At 38.4% G+C, this 13,194-nt stretch overlaps 1 long non-coding RNA gene across 1 annotated transcript in view; it reads right to left on the reverse strand.

Moving 5' to 3' along the window:
- Positions 1–13,194, reverse strand: part of LOC309839220 — a 122,780-nt gene that overhangs the window by 44,195 nt on the left and 65,391 nt on the right. The window lies entirely within an intron of this gene.

The raw sequence follows: 13,194 nt of genomic DNA on the forward strand, positions 1-13,194 counted from the left end.
ATATAAATGCTCTGCACATCTTTTTAGCAAAATAACCTCCATATCAGTACACAGTCAACTTCTCATTCTTTTTATACAATTGTATAATACTTCATTATGAGGCTATACCTTTGTTTATTCAATAGGTCCTTTATTGGTGGACATTTCAGAGTTCCAGTCTTCATTATTAAACATAATGCCACAATAAATAACCTTGTGCATTTATTATTTCATAATTATAGAAGCATACCTACCAGGTAAATTCCTAGCAGTGAGATTGCTAAGTCAAGGGGTAAGTGTAATTTTGTTAGATAAACCAAATTCCCTTCCTTGGGAATTGTACCATGTTGCACTCCCACCAGCAACGTATGAGAGTACTTGTTTCTTCACAGGCCTGTCAACAGTGTGTTCTGTCAAACTTGAGGATTTTAGCCAATGTGATTTTGGTAAAATGGTAACAGTGTAGTTTTAATTGGCATTCCTATTATTATGAGTGAAAGTAAGCATCTTTTCAAATGTTCATTTGCATTTCTCTGCAAACTCTGCCATTTGACAATTTTTTCTATCAAGATTTTAGACTTTTTTGTCTTCATTGTTAAGATCTCTTTATTTATTAGGGAAATTAATCTTTTGTCTGTCATATACATGTCAAATATTTTCTCCAGGTTTACATTTGATTATGATTATGTGTTTTTAATGTAAGAAAATGTATTAATCTTTTATTGATTGATTCTAAATGTTGAGTCAGTTCGAAAAGCTTTCTCTACTCCCATATTAAAAAGAAATACAAGGAACTTCTGGTTTGGGCCAAGATGGAGTGCTTCATTCCTCCCAGGGCTTTCCCTTTACAACTAAGAAACCCTGGCTATAACACAACAAACAAGCTTAGGAAGACTCTGAAAGGTGGAAAGAAGTCAAAGTTCCCAGGCACCTGAAACATGACAACGCAGGGGAGATCCCCAAGTTTCCTTACTGCCTCCCTTATATCCCAGACAGGGCCCGGTAGAAACCTCAAACCAAGAATTGCCAACAGGTACAGATAAAAGAAAAAGCTTCAAGAAAAGCTGGATACCCCTAGTTGAGGGACCAGAAAAAGGATGGCAAAACAACAGAAAACTCTTTTGGCAACACCGGCACTACTCCAACCAACCAACAGAAAAAAAGCACGTCTCCTTATGTGGGATCTTCCAAACCCCACTGGAAGAAGCAGGTGGTGCTCTAATTTCCCTGCAGGGGTACTGATGGGGCTGAGCAGAGAGCTGAGCTTCTATCCCTGTGCAAGGAAGCAGGCAGTGCTCTGATTCCCCCCCCATAGGGTAGTATCAGCAGATCCAGCAGTGAGCTGAGCCTCCACCCACACTGGGTAGTAGGGGGACTTAACGAGGCAGTGAGAAATGAAACTAGTCAGTACTCTGATCTCCCCCCATCCCAAGTGTTAGCAGGGCCCAGCAGTGGGGAACTAAGTATCCACCCCCATCTGGCATCAATGACACTGGACAAGGTGGTGCTAATCAGGTCTAGTCAGTGCTACACCATCCACTATTCTCCTGCTTCTTGTGTCAGCATGGTCCAGTAGGAAGCTGAATCTCCACAGCAACCCAGTAGCAACAAGATTGAATAAGTTGGTGTGAAACAGGGCTAGCAGGCGTTCCTTTTCTCTCCCGTCTGCTCCCATCAGCAGGTCCCAGTGGAGAGGTGGGCCTCCAGTACCACCCAACATTAATGATGAGGCTGAATGAGGTGGCGAGAGGTGAGCTAACCCAAACTTTGCTTTCTCCCTCCCCTAGTATCAGTGGGACCCAGTCAGGAGATGAACCTCCATCCCTACCAGGCAGCAACAAGGCAGAAGGAGGTGGTGAGAGGTGAGGTTTGTTGGCATTCCACTTTCCCCTTCCTCTCCCTGTATGTTTGAGGGGCTCAGCACAAAGCCAAGCTACTGCCCCTACCCTGTAGCAAAAAAGCAGTGAGTCAACCCTTGGCTTTACCCCTCACTAATGTCAGTGGGAACCAGCGGGGAGCTGAGCTTACATCCACACTAGGAGGCAATGAGATGTCATGAGTCAGTGCCCTATTTTCACTGGGAAGGTGTCCATGGAGCCAAGGGGGGAGCTGAACTTCCAGCCCACATATCTAAAATATGGCAGTGGAGTCACTGCCTACTTTTGCTGGGGTAGTATCATCGAGCACCAGAGGGAAGCTGAACATATACACCACTCAGCCCTCCTGCTACAACTCAACCAGGGGACTGACTGTTTAAAAAAAAAAAAAAGAATTAATAGGATCCAGAGTCTACTGATATAGTATCCAAAGTTTTCAGGATACAATTAAAAAGTCACTCATCATACCAAGAACCGGAAAATCACAACATGAATGAGAAAAGACCATCAATAGACACCAACATGGAAATGAATCAGATGATGGAATGATCTGACAAGAATTTTAAAGCAACCGTCATAAAAATGCTTCAACAGGCAATTACAAATTCTCTTCAAACAAATGAAAAAATATAGAAAATATCAGCAAAGAAATACAAGTTATATAAGAAAACCAAATAGAGATTACAGAACTGAAAAATACAATAATAAAAAGAGTGGAGATGACAGAAGCAAAAATCTGTGAATTTGAGGACACATCAATAGAATTTTCCCAATCTGAACAACAAGAGAAAAAAATGAACAGTCTCAGAGACTAATGGAGTAATAACAAAAGATCTAACATTTGTATCATGGGATAGCAGAAAAGAGAGAGAGAGAATGGAACTGAAAATATTTTTGAGGAAATAATGGCTGAAAACTTCCCAAATGTGGTGAATTCAAGAAGACTCAAGAAACTGAGTGAAACTCAGACAGGGATAAACCTAACAAAATTCATGTCAAGACACAAAACTTCTGAAAAGTTTTGAAAACCAAAAAGGAAAAAAAAAGAAATCATGAAAGCAGCCAGAGAGAAATAATGCATTACTTATAGTGGAATACCAATTTGAATCACAGGGTATTTCTCAAAGGAAACCATGGAGGCCAGCAGGAAATAGCACAATATTTTTCAAGTAGTGAAAGAAAAGATCTGTCAATTGTGAATTCTATATCAAGTGAAAATATCATTCAGGAATTAAGAGGAAGTAAAGGCATTCTTTGTCAAAGGAAACTAAGAAAATTTGTTACTAGCAAACCTACCTTTAGAGAATGGCTAAAGAAGTTTCTCTAAATAGCAGAGATGATAAGAGAAGGCGGCTTGGAACTTCAAAATGGAAAGAAGAACATCAGAATGGGTAAAAGCAAGAAATTAGAAATAGAAGAACAAAATAAACCCAGAGGAAGGGAAAAATAAAGATATGAGCAGAAATCAATGAAATTAAAAACAGGTACATAAGACAGAAAATCAATGAAACAGAAAGTTCTTCTTAAGAAATTGATAAAAACAGATAAACTTTAGCAAGAGTGACAAAGAGGAAAAAAGAGAGAAGACACATATCATCAATACAAGAAATAAAACATCGGATATCATTTCAGATCCTGAAGGCATTAAAAGGATAATAAAGGAATACTATGAACTGTATGCTCATAAATTTGTAAACTTAGAAGGGGACCAGTTCCTCCAAATCCACAAACTACCATACTCAACCTCAATAAAACAGGCAACCTAAATAGTCCTATAAGCACTGAAAAAAATGAATTTGTAATTAAAAAGCTCCTGAATGGTTTCACTGGGAATTCTACCAAACATTTACAGAAGAATTAACACCAATTTTACACAATCTTTTCCAGAAAATAGCAGATGGGAAAACTCTCCAACTCATTTTATGATGCTAATATTACCCAGATACCAAAACCAAAGACAGTAACAAGAAAAAGAAAAGAAAAAGAAAAAGAAAAACTGTAGAATATCTCTCATGAACTTAAACACAAAAAGTCCTCAATAAAATATTAGCAAATCTAATCCAGCAATATATAAAAGTAATTATACACCATAACCAAGTGGGATTTATTCTAAGTGTGAAAGGCTGGTTCAACATTTGAATACCAGAATAGCTATAATAAAAAACAATAGTACAAACACCTAATGTTTGCAAAGATGTGGAGAAACTGGATCACTCATACATGGCTAGTGGGAATGGAAAATGGTACAGCCACTCTGATAAAGAGGGCAGCACCTTCTTAGAAAACTAAACATGGCTTACCATACAACCCAGAAATTGCACTATTTGGCATATATCCCAAAGAAATGAACACTTATGTTCATACAAATATCTGTATACAAATGTTCATATAAGCTTTATTAATAATAATCTAAAACTGGAAATAACCCAAATGTCCTTCAGTGGGGGACTGGTTAAACAAACTGTGATACGTCCATACCAATGGAACACCACTTAGCAATAAAAAGGAACAAACTATCGATACAGCAACAGTTTGGATGGATCTCAAGGGAATTAGGCTGAGAGAAAAAAGCCAATCCCAAAAGGTCACATACTACATGGCTTTATCTACACAACATTCTTGAAATTATAAAATTATAGAAATGGAGACCAGATTAGTAGTGGCCATAGGTCAGGGATAAGGGAGGAGAGTGTGACTATAAAAGACAACATGAGGGATCCCTGTGGTGATACAAGTGTTCTGTATCTTGACTGTATCCTGGTTGTGATATTGTACTGTAGGTGTGTTAGTCTGCTCAGGCCTCCATAACAAAATACCATAGACTGGTGGTTTAAGCAACAGACATTTATTTCTCACAGTTCTGAAGGCTATGAAATCTAAAATCAAGGTCCTGACAGATTCAGTTTATTGTAAGGGCCCTCTTCCTGGCTTGCAAATGGCTACCTTCTTGCTGTATCCTGACATGGCCAAGAGAGAGAACTCTGGTGTCTCTTCCTCTTCTTATAAGGGTACTAATACCATCATGGGGGCCCCACTCTCATGACCTCATCTAAACCTAATTAATTCACAAAGGCCCTACCTCCAAATATTATCACATTAGGGGTTAGGGCTTCAACATATGAATTTTGGGAGAGAACATTCAGTCCATAACAAGGTTTCTTTTTATTACTGTGATAAATTTTTATTATTGTGATAGCATGAAGTTTGCCATTCTGACCATTTTTAACAGCATAATTTAGTAGCATTAAGCACATTCACAGTGTGATATAACCATCACTGCTATCTATTTCCAAAACTTTTCCATCACTCAAAACAAAAACTCTATAACCATTAAATAATAACTCCCCATTTCCCCTCTCAGCCCCTGGCAACTTCTATTCTACTTTCTGTCTCTATGAATCTGCCTGTTTGTACTATAGTTTTGCAAGATGTTATCATTGGGGAAAACTGCTAAAGGCTACACAGGATCTCTCTGTATTATTTCTTACAACTGTATATGAATCCACAATTACCCCAAAATTTTTAAAAAGAAATTCATTCATGTTTTTGTCTATTATTTTTATTATTATTAAAATCTCTGATCCATTTACTAATTAACCTCTTAATCTCCTGAACTAGTGCTGCATCACATGGTGGCAACCACTCCTCTCCCCTAGTCAAACATGTGGCATGTGGCAACAACTCCTCTACCCGAGTCAAACCTTTTTACATTGGATCAAATAATTTTGGTCTTTTCAACTTCTCTCATGCCCACTTTCTACCTCTTAACCATTTTAGTGAATGTTCCAGAAGACAACATACTTTCAAGGAAAGACAGAAATTGGAACAGCCACAAAATGAATACATAACACTAACAAGCAACTACAATGACGACAGCAGGAAAAACTACAATGATTTATTAACTGCTAGGAATTCTAGATAATTACAGCTGTCCCTTGGTATCCACAGGGGATTGGCTCCAGGACCCCCTGTGGACACCAAAATCCATGGATTCTCAAGTCCCTTATATAAAATGTCATGGCAGGATATTTGCATATAACCTATGCACATCTTCCCGTATACTTTAAATCATCTCTAGATTACTTATAATACCTAATACAATATAAATGCTACGTAAATAGTTGCTGGCATGCAGCAAATTCAAGTTTTGCTTTTTGGAACTTTCTGGAATTTTTTTCCCAAATATTTCTGATCCAGAGTTGGTTGAATCTGCAGATGTGGAACCTGTGGATATGGGGAGCCAATTGTATATCATTTAATCTTTACATCAACATTGCAGGAAAAGTATTATTAGTGCAATTTTATATACAAAGAAATTTCATCTTGGAGAGGTTAACTAAGCCAAAATTACACCTTTATTAAAATGATGGAGAATGCAGGTACATTTGGCATAAGAGCTTATGCACTTTCCTCTGCGAAGAACTGAATTGAATCCAGAAACTCTCATTTGGAAAGCAGCAGGACATTCAGTTAGCCCAGGTCTTTTCTTGTCCCAGGTCTCAGAAACAAAATATCACACTCTAACTCTGTATTAGTTTGCTAGGGCTACCATAACAAAATACCACAAACTGGGTGATTCAACAACAGAAATTAATATTCTCACAGTTCTGGAAGCTAGAAGTCCAAGATCAAGATGTTGGTAGGTTTGGTGTCTCCTGAGGCCTCTCTCCTTGGCTTGTAGATGGCCTACTTCTCCCTGTGTCCTCACATGTTCTCTCCTCTGTGCATGCACGTGCCTGGTGTCTCTTTTTGTATTCAAATTTTCCTTTGACACCAGTCAGATTGGATCAGGGCCCACCCCAATGGCCTCATTCTAATTTAATCACCTTCGTAAAGGCCCTATCTCCAAATACAGTCACATTCCGAGGTACTGGGGGTTAGGGCTTCAACGTGTGAATTTGGTGGGAGGGACACAAATTCAGCCCATAACAGGCCCTGAGACTGGATGTGGGTGGGGAGGAGAGAAAAAAGGAAGTTTAAAACCAAGATAAACACCTCCACAAAATCATGTGTTTCAAGTAGGTGCAATCCTGCTCATTTACATTTCATCTAGCCCAGAGTCTTCTAAACTTCTTTTGACCGTACTCATGATAAAATTTTTTAAATACATTTTGCATTATGGCTCAATACATATGTATTTATTATTATAAAACCAGACAAGAGTCACAAATTAATTCTGATCTTACTATTTGCAATGCATTCCAACGTTTTCTATTTTGTTCTTTTGAATTAAAAGATTGTTAGTTGCCCCTCACTGAATTGATTTTAGGAACTGCTCTTCTTTACAACCTGCTGTTTGAAAATCAATGTTCTAATTTGTGCTGTCAGCAGTGATTGTTAAATTATTTTGTTCATTCTACCACTGCTCTTAAATCCCGGATCCCGCTCTCTTACCACCCCACACATGTACTGGATCAATTGAATTTTGTTTTTTTTCAAAGCCTCGATCCACTTATTCATTAGTTTCGTTTCGTAATTCTTTCATTTCTGTCAACTGCCCAGGAAACTGTGGCGCCATTTCCTCCGTAACAAATAGAAAATTGCCATCTAATGGTGGAAGGGAGACAGTGCAGGCCTACATTTAGCATCCTTCCACCCTTTTTTTTTTAATCTCTGCTTTCCCCCCTTCCCCCTTTCTGATGCAATTTTCACAAATACTTGGCAGCATTTTAGTAGGGATTCTTTAAAAATCTTCCTGAAGTGATATTGCATTCTGTAAATTTAGCTACTCCTTTCACAGAAGTTTGAAGGTCCGGGTGCTAGATGCAGCTCTGTCCTATACTAGCTGTGTGACCTTGAACATGCTACTTTACCTCTCTGAGTCTCAGTTGTCTTAACAAAAAAATGCCGTGATAAAACATGCCCTGACAACTTTGCTGAGTTGTCTTGCAGTTCAACAAAGAAAATACAGCCTGTTTCTGCCCCTTCCCTGTCTATCCTCAACTCCCCAGGCAGATCCTGTTAAAACTAAGTCAGATCATGTCACTCCCTGCTCAAAACCATCAACTGGTTTCTCAGAGTAAAACTCCAAGTCTTTACCATCACCTAAAAGGTCCTACATAATGTAATCTGCTCGGCCCCCTAATACCACCGGGTAGGGACATTGGAATGCCACTGCCTGTTTCCATAGGGCCAAGGAGGGGGGTTGGGTGGAAGATCAGTTCCCTGTTTGGCCCCCCTGGAGTAGGGTGTGTATTATCAAAAAGATTTTCTGTTCTGGAAGGCCACCATTTTCCTGTTCCTTTGGCTAGGGAAACTAGGCTTTTCTTGGAGCTTTTTGTTCCTTTTCTTTTTTTTTCTTTTTTTTTTTTTTTGCTCTGTGCCTGTTGGAAGTTCCAGATTGGAGGCTTCTGCAGCCATTGTCCAGAATGTAGAGGCAATAAGGAAGCCAAGGAAACTCACTACCATGTTGTTCCTCAAGTCCTGAGGTCCCTGGACCATCTACCATCTTCTTTCCACATTTCAGATTCTTCTTATGCTTGTTTGTGTGCTATTTCCAGGGTTTTGTTTTGTTTTTTAAGTTGTAAGAGATAGGATGTGGTAGGAATGGGGCTACTCCATCTCAGACAGAACTGGAAGTGAATATTAGATTTGAGAACCTCTGAAGAGGGCCCAGATGTGAAAAACATACAATGCTGTTTGTGCTACCTTAGAGGAACCTTTCCACGTAGCACTTGAAGAACCACCTTCCCTAGGAAAGACAGAGGAACTCTCACGTACCTATCTTGCAGACACAACAAAACAGAAAAAAAAAAAACACAAAAAAACAAACAGGGCAACCAGCTAAGGCTGTAGAGGTTTTTCCCTGAACAGAGACATCCCACTGAGGCAGTGAATAGGACTGAAATCAGTTATATTCGCCTTTCAAAACTCTGTGTCTTGGTGTGGGCAAACCCATGAGGAAGACATGCCATTTTGTAATTCATTTGCCAAGAAGGGGCACCATCTTGTATGCAGAAGGTGCTGTTATGGACTTGGAGGCACTAAACATACAAGTTATATCTTCACCAGAGTACCTCCTTACTATAATTATGACCATTCTTCCTCTCTGTGCTTGTGAACTCAGAGTTTGGTATGTCTTTGGGTCTCTGGGGAAGAAGGGGGCCCTCTCCAGGCAGCTGTCCTCTTTCGGTTTTCTCATCAATTAGGAACCTTTCCACTTTCCATCTTCCAAAAATTACTTAAAAGTTCTGGTCCACTGATGATATCCTTCTTTTTTCAGAGCTTTTATGGATGAATATTTTTAAAAATATCTATTTGGATGTTTCACTAGGATTTTGGAAAAAGGCAAGACAAATACAAGTGTTGGTTTCTCATCTTGTGCTTGAAATCTGACAATGACCTAACAATGACATTTGAAAAATTTGTCCAGGATGCTTGTGTCCTATCAACCTTAAAATAATAAAAGATGCAATGAAATAAAGTAAAACACAAATTTACAATCTAACTAAAACCTCAACAGTATTGATATCAGAAGTTTGTAAAAGAGGAAACAATAGACAAAAGACTTTGTAACTTCATCTCATACCTCCTAGCAACTAAAATGAAGAAGAAAACCAAACATATAAATGACAGTAATACAATCTGAGAAAGTTTCCTAAATATATTATTACTATAATCTCAGTCTCTCCTTACCTCTTCCTCCCTCCTTGTCACTACTCTTTCTTTCTACACACACACACACACACACACACACACACACACACACACACACACGCAAACACACTCACCACAGTACTATGGCTTTTTAGTGAAAAGTTAACTATTTTTGTTTACAGAAAAAGCTTCTGTTTTTTTTTTTCATGTAAACTCAGATAATGGATTAGAAAATATTAAGTTCTTATTTGCATAGTTAAGAATTAACCTTACCCAAACAAAAGTCTGGCTTGTGTCCATGGCTCTAGGGAGGTAATGTTTAAGTCCTTAGTAGTCCCACCTGATGAGTGTCTTTGTTTTACTTGGTGGGGGGGCAGCCTTGGACCACACCAGATACTCTAACAATGTGATTTACGGTGGGGCTTTGGGTCATGTGGTATCAGCTCCCCTCTGGAGGAGCTGGAAACTAAGATTGGCCACACAGGCAGTCATCTGTGTCTATGTGACTGAGTCCCAATAAAATCTCTGGACACCAAGGCTCAGGTGAGCTTCCCTGGTTGATAATAATCTGTGTGTATTGTTACACATCATTGCTGAGAGGAGTTAGCTTTGTCCATGACTCTTCTGGGAGAGGACAGTTGGAAGCTTCTCACTTGGAACTCTCCTGGACCCTGTCCTATGCACCTCTTCCCTTTGCTGATTTTAATCTGTATCCTGTCACTGTAATAAACCATAACTATGAGCTTAACAGCTTTTTTTGAGTTCTGTGAGTTCTTATAGTGAATTATTGAACTTAAGGGTGGGGTTAGGGTCCCTCTGACAACAATACCAAATATTGTCAAAGACAGAGTAACAGGAATCTCATTTATTGTTGGTGGAAATGCAAAGTGGTACAGCCACTTCGGAAGAAAATTTGGCAGTTTCTTATAAATGTAAACTCATATAATAGACTTATCACATGATCTGGCAATTCTGCTCTTAAGTATTTACCCAGGTGAACTGAAAGACTATACTCACACCAAAAAACCTGTATGCTAATGTTCAGAGTAATTTTATTCATAATCACTCCAAACTGGAAACAACCACAACTGTCAAAGAAAACAAAAGAAAAACAAAAAAAAACTATGTTATATCTATGCAATGGAATACTAGTTGGCAATAAAAAGAACATACTTGATTCATGCAACAATGTGGATGAATCATAAATGTATTTTTATAAGTGAAAAAAGCCATATACAAAAGGCTATGTATTGTATGATTCTATCTATATGTCATTCTGCAAAAGGTAAAACTATAGGGATGGCAAAAAGATCAGTAGTTGCCAGAGGTTGGGGTAGAAGACAAGTTAACTACAAGTGGTTTGCACAGGAAAATTTTTCTGTTATGGGACTGACTCTTCAGTATGGTACTAGAGTGGTGGATCCATGATTCTATGCATTTGTAAAAACCCATAGAATTTTACAAAACAAAAAGTAAACTTTATGCAAGTAAAAAATGTCAACCAAGATATCAGGGCATCCCAGGATGGAATGAAACATGTGACAAATGAATTTCAGTATATTACAAATGCATGACATGACTTCACTGAAGGCTGTGAGAGAAAAAAAGCCAACCTCATTAATTTTTTAAAAAATAGGCCTATTTTTGAATAATTTTAGATTTACAGAAAAGTTACAAAGATAGTACAGAGTTCCTTATTCAATTTTCTCTATTGTCAACATCTCTCATTTTCATGGTACATTTGTCAACTAAGAAACCAACATTAGTACATTACTATTAACCAAACTGTAGACTTTATTTGGATGTCACCAGTTTTTCTATTAACATTCTCTTTTCTGTTCCAGGATCCAATCCAGGATACATTGCATTTATTTATGTCTCCCCAGTCTCTTCTGGTCTTTGACAGTTTCTCAGTCTTTCCTTGTTTTCCATGACCTTCACACTCTTGAGGAATACTGGCCTTATATCCAGTAAAATGTCCCTCAGTCTGAGTTTGTCTGATGTTTTTCTCAGGATTATACTGGTATTATTAGTTTTGGGGAAGAATACCATAGAGGTGAAGTGTCTTTCTTATCACATCATATCAGTTGGTATATATTATCAACTTCACTTATTACTGATGATGCCAACCTTCACATCACTTGGTTAATGTAGTGTTTGCCATGTCTCTCCACTGTAGGGTTACTATTTTTCCTTTTCCCTACTTTACTTTGGATATGAGCCACTAAGTCTAGCCCACCCTCGGAGGGAGTATCCACCTATATTATTTGGAATTCTTTTGTAAGCAAGACTTGTCTCTCCTCCCCCATTTATCTATTTATTCAAGCATTTCTGATTAACTTATGAAAACAGTGTTTTCACTGAACAATCTAAGGCTAAATACAAAAAGAACTTTACATAAACACTGTATTCTAGTTGATAATTTTGTTTCTCACAGCAACAATTCTAAAACTACTTTACATTTTTATTGTTGAACAAACAAGTAAGCAAATTGTGGTAATAGGACCCAGATTTCTCCCTGTCAGAGAAAGAACTTACAAATAAGCAAGTGGGATAAGCTAGAATAAACCCAGAGGTGCTGGGGTGCTAGATTAGAATCAGAAATATCAGTATGAATACAGGTAGGTAGGTAAGTGGGAAGGTAGGTAGATAGATATTTATAGATAGATTGATACAGAATTATAGATATTTGTGTATACAGGAGTTAGTATACATACATATATTTCCTTTCTCTGTCTGCTGAGAGGGTCTAGAAGCAATGACATCTCAGTACCAATGAGCACTCCCAGTGCCCAGATCTTGGCTTTTAAATACTACTCTCTAATAAAAGGAACTCGGGTTCCCTGGAGAAATGGCTGAATCTAAGGATGGAATACACTACCTGTGTACAGTAATACACTGATATCCATATTATTACATGACATATTTTAAATATTGGCAACTAATTACATAATTGAAAAAATATGTATGCAAGCCATTGGTGTAGGGGCCAAACACCTCTAGCAGCTGAATAGAGCCTATGGGTCAGAGCCATTGTGTATGGTTGTGTAGGCTATGTACTGCAAAACCCTATAGGCACCATCCATGTAGAACACAACATAAACAGTACCCTTAGGGTTAGGCAGTGTATAATCATACAAGTGCTACACCATGGGGTCAGCAGTTTGCAATGTTTGCTTGATCTCCTTCACCAAATTTGTGTCAACATCACTGCCAGGACTTCGAGTTCCTCTATAATATGGACCTTTTCCAGCCAAATATCCCTCTACTGAACGTTCCTTAATCTGTCTTACATCCTAAAGGGACCACATGCTCATCAATCAATTTGTTCAGGCTTTTCTCACACCCTTCTTGGTTCATGCTGCTCTCCCTACTCCTTTCCTTATTTCTTTCCCTACCAACTCATCTCCACTAGAATACTACCTGTTTATCTTCTCCCAAGAAGCCTCAATTAACTGTGACCTCATTGCCCTTTGAAGCTTTATAAAGAGAAAAGAGTCATTTTTGGCATTTGTCCTATTCTTCCTCTTATAATATAAATCTGAGTTCAGGATTCTTATTTATCATTTTGTCCCAAAGTAGGGCCTCCATATAATAGTTGTGCAGGCTATGCATCCTGCTCTATGTAGATGCGCCCTCTGGAGGTGTGCAGTGTACAGTCTGCCCAACTCTATGGAGCAGTCCTGCAATATTAATGCTTTCCACATAACTGTCCTGTAAATCGCTATTTAGTTGAAATAGA

Source organism: Grampus griseus, assembly GCF_964374135.1.
Source record: "Grampus griseus genome assembly, chromosome: X".
Lineage (NCBI taxonomy): Eukaryota > Metazoa > Chordata > Mammalia > Artiodactyla > Delphinidae > Grampus > Grampus griseus.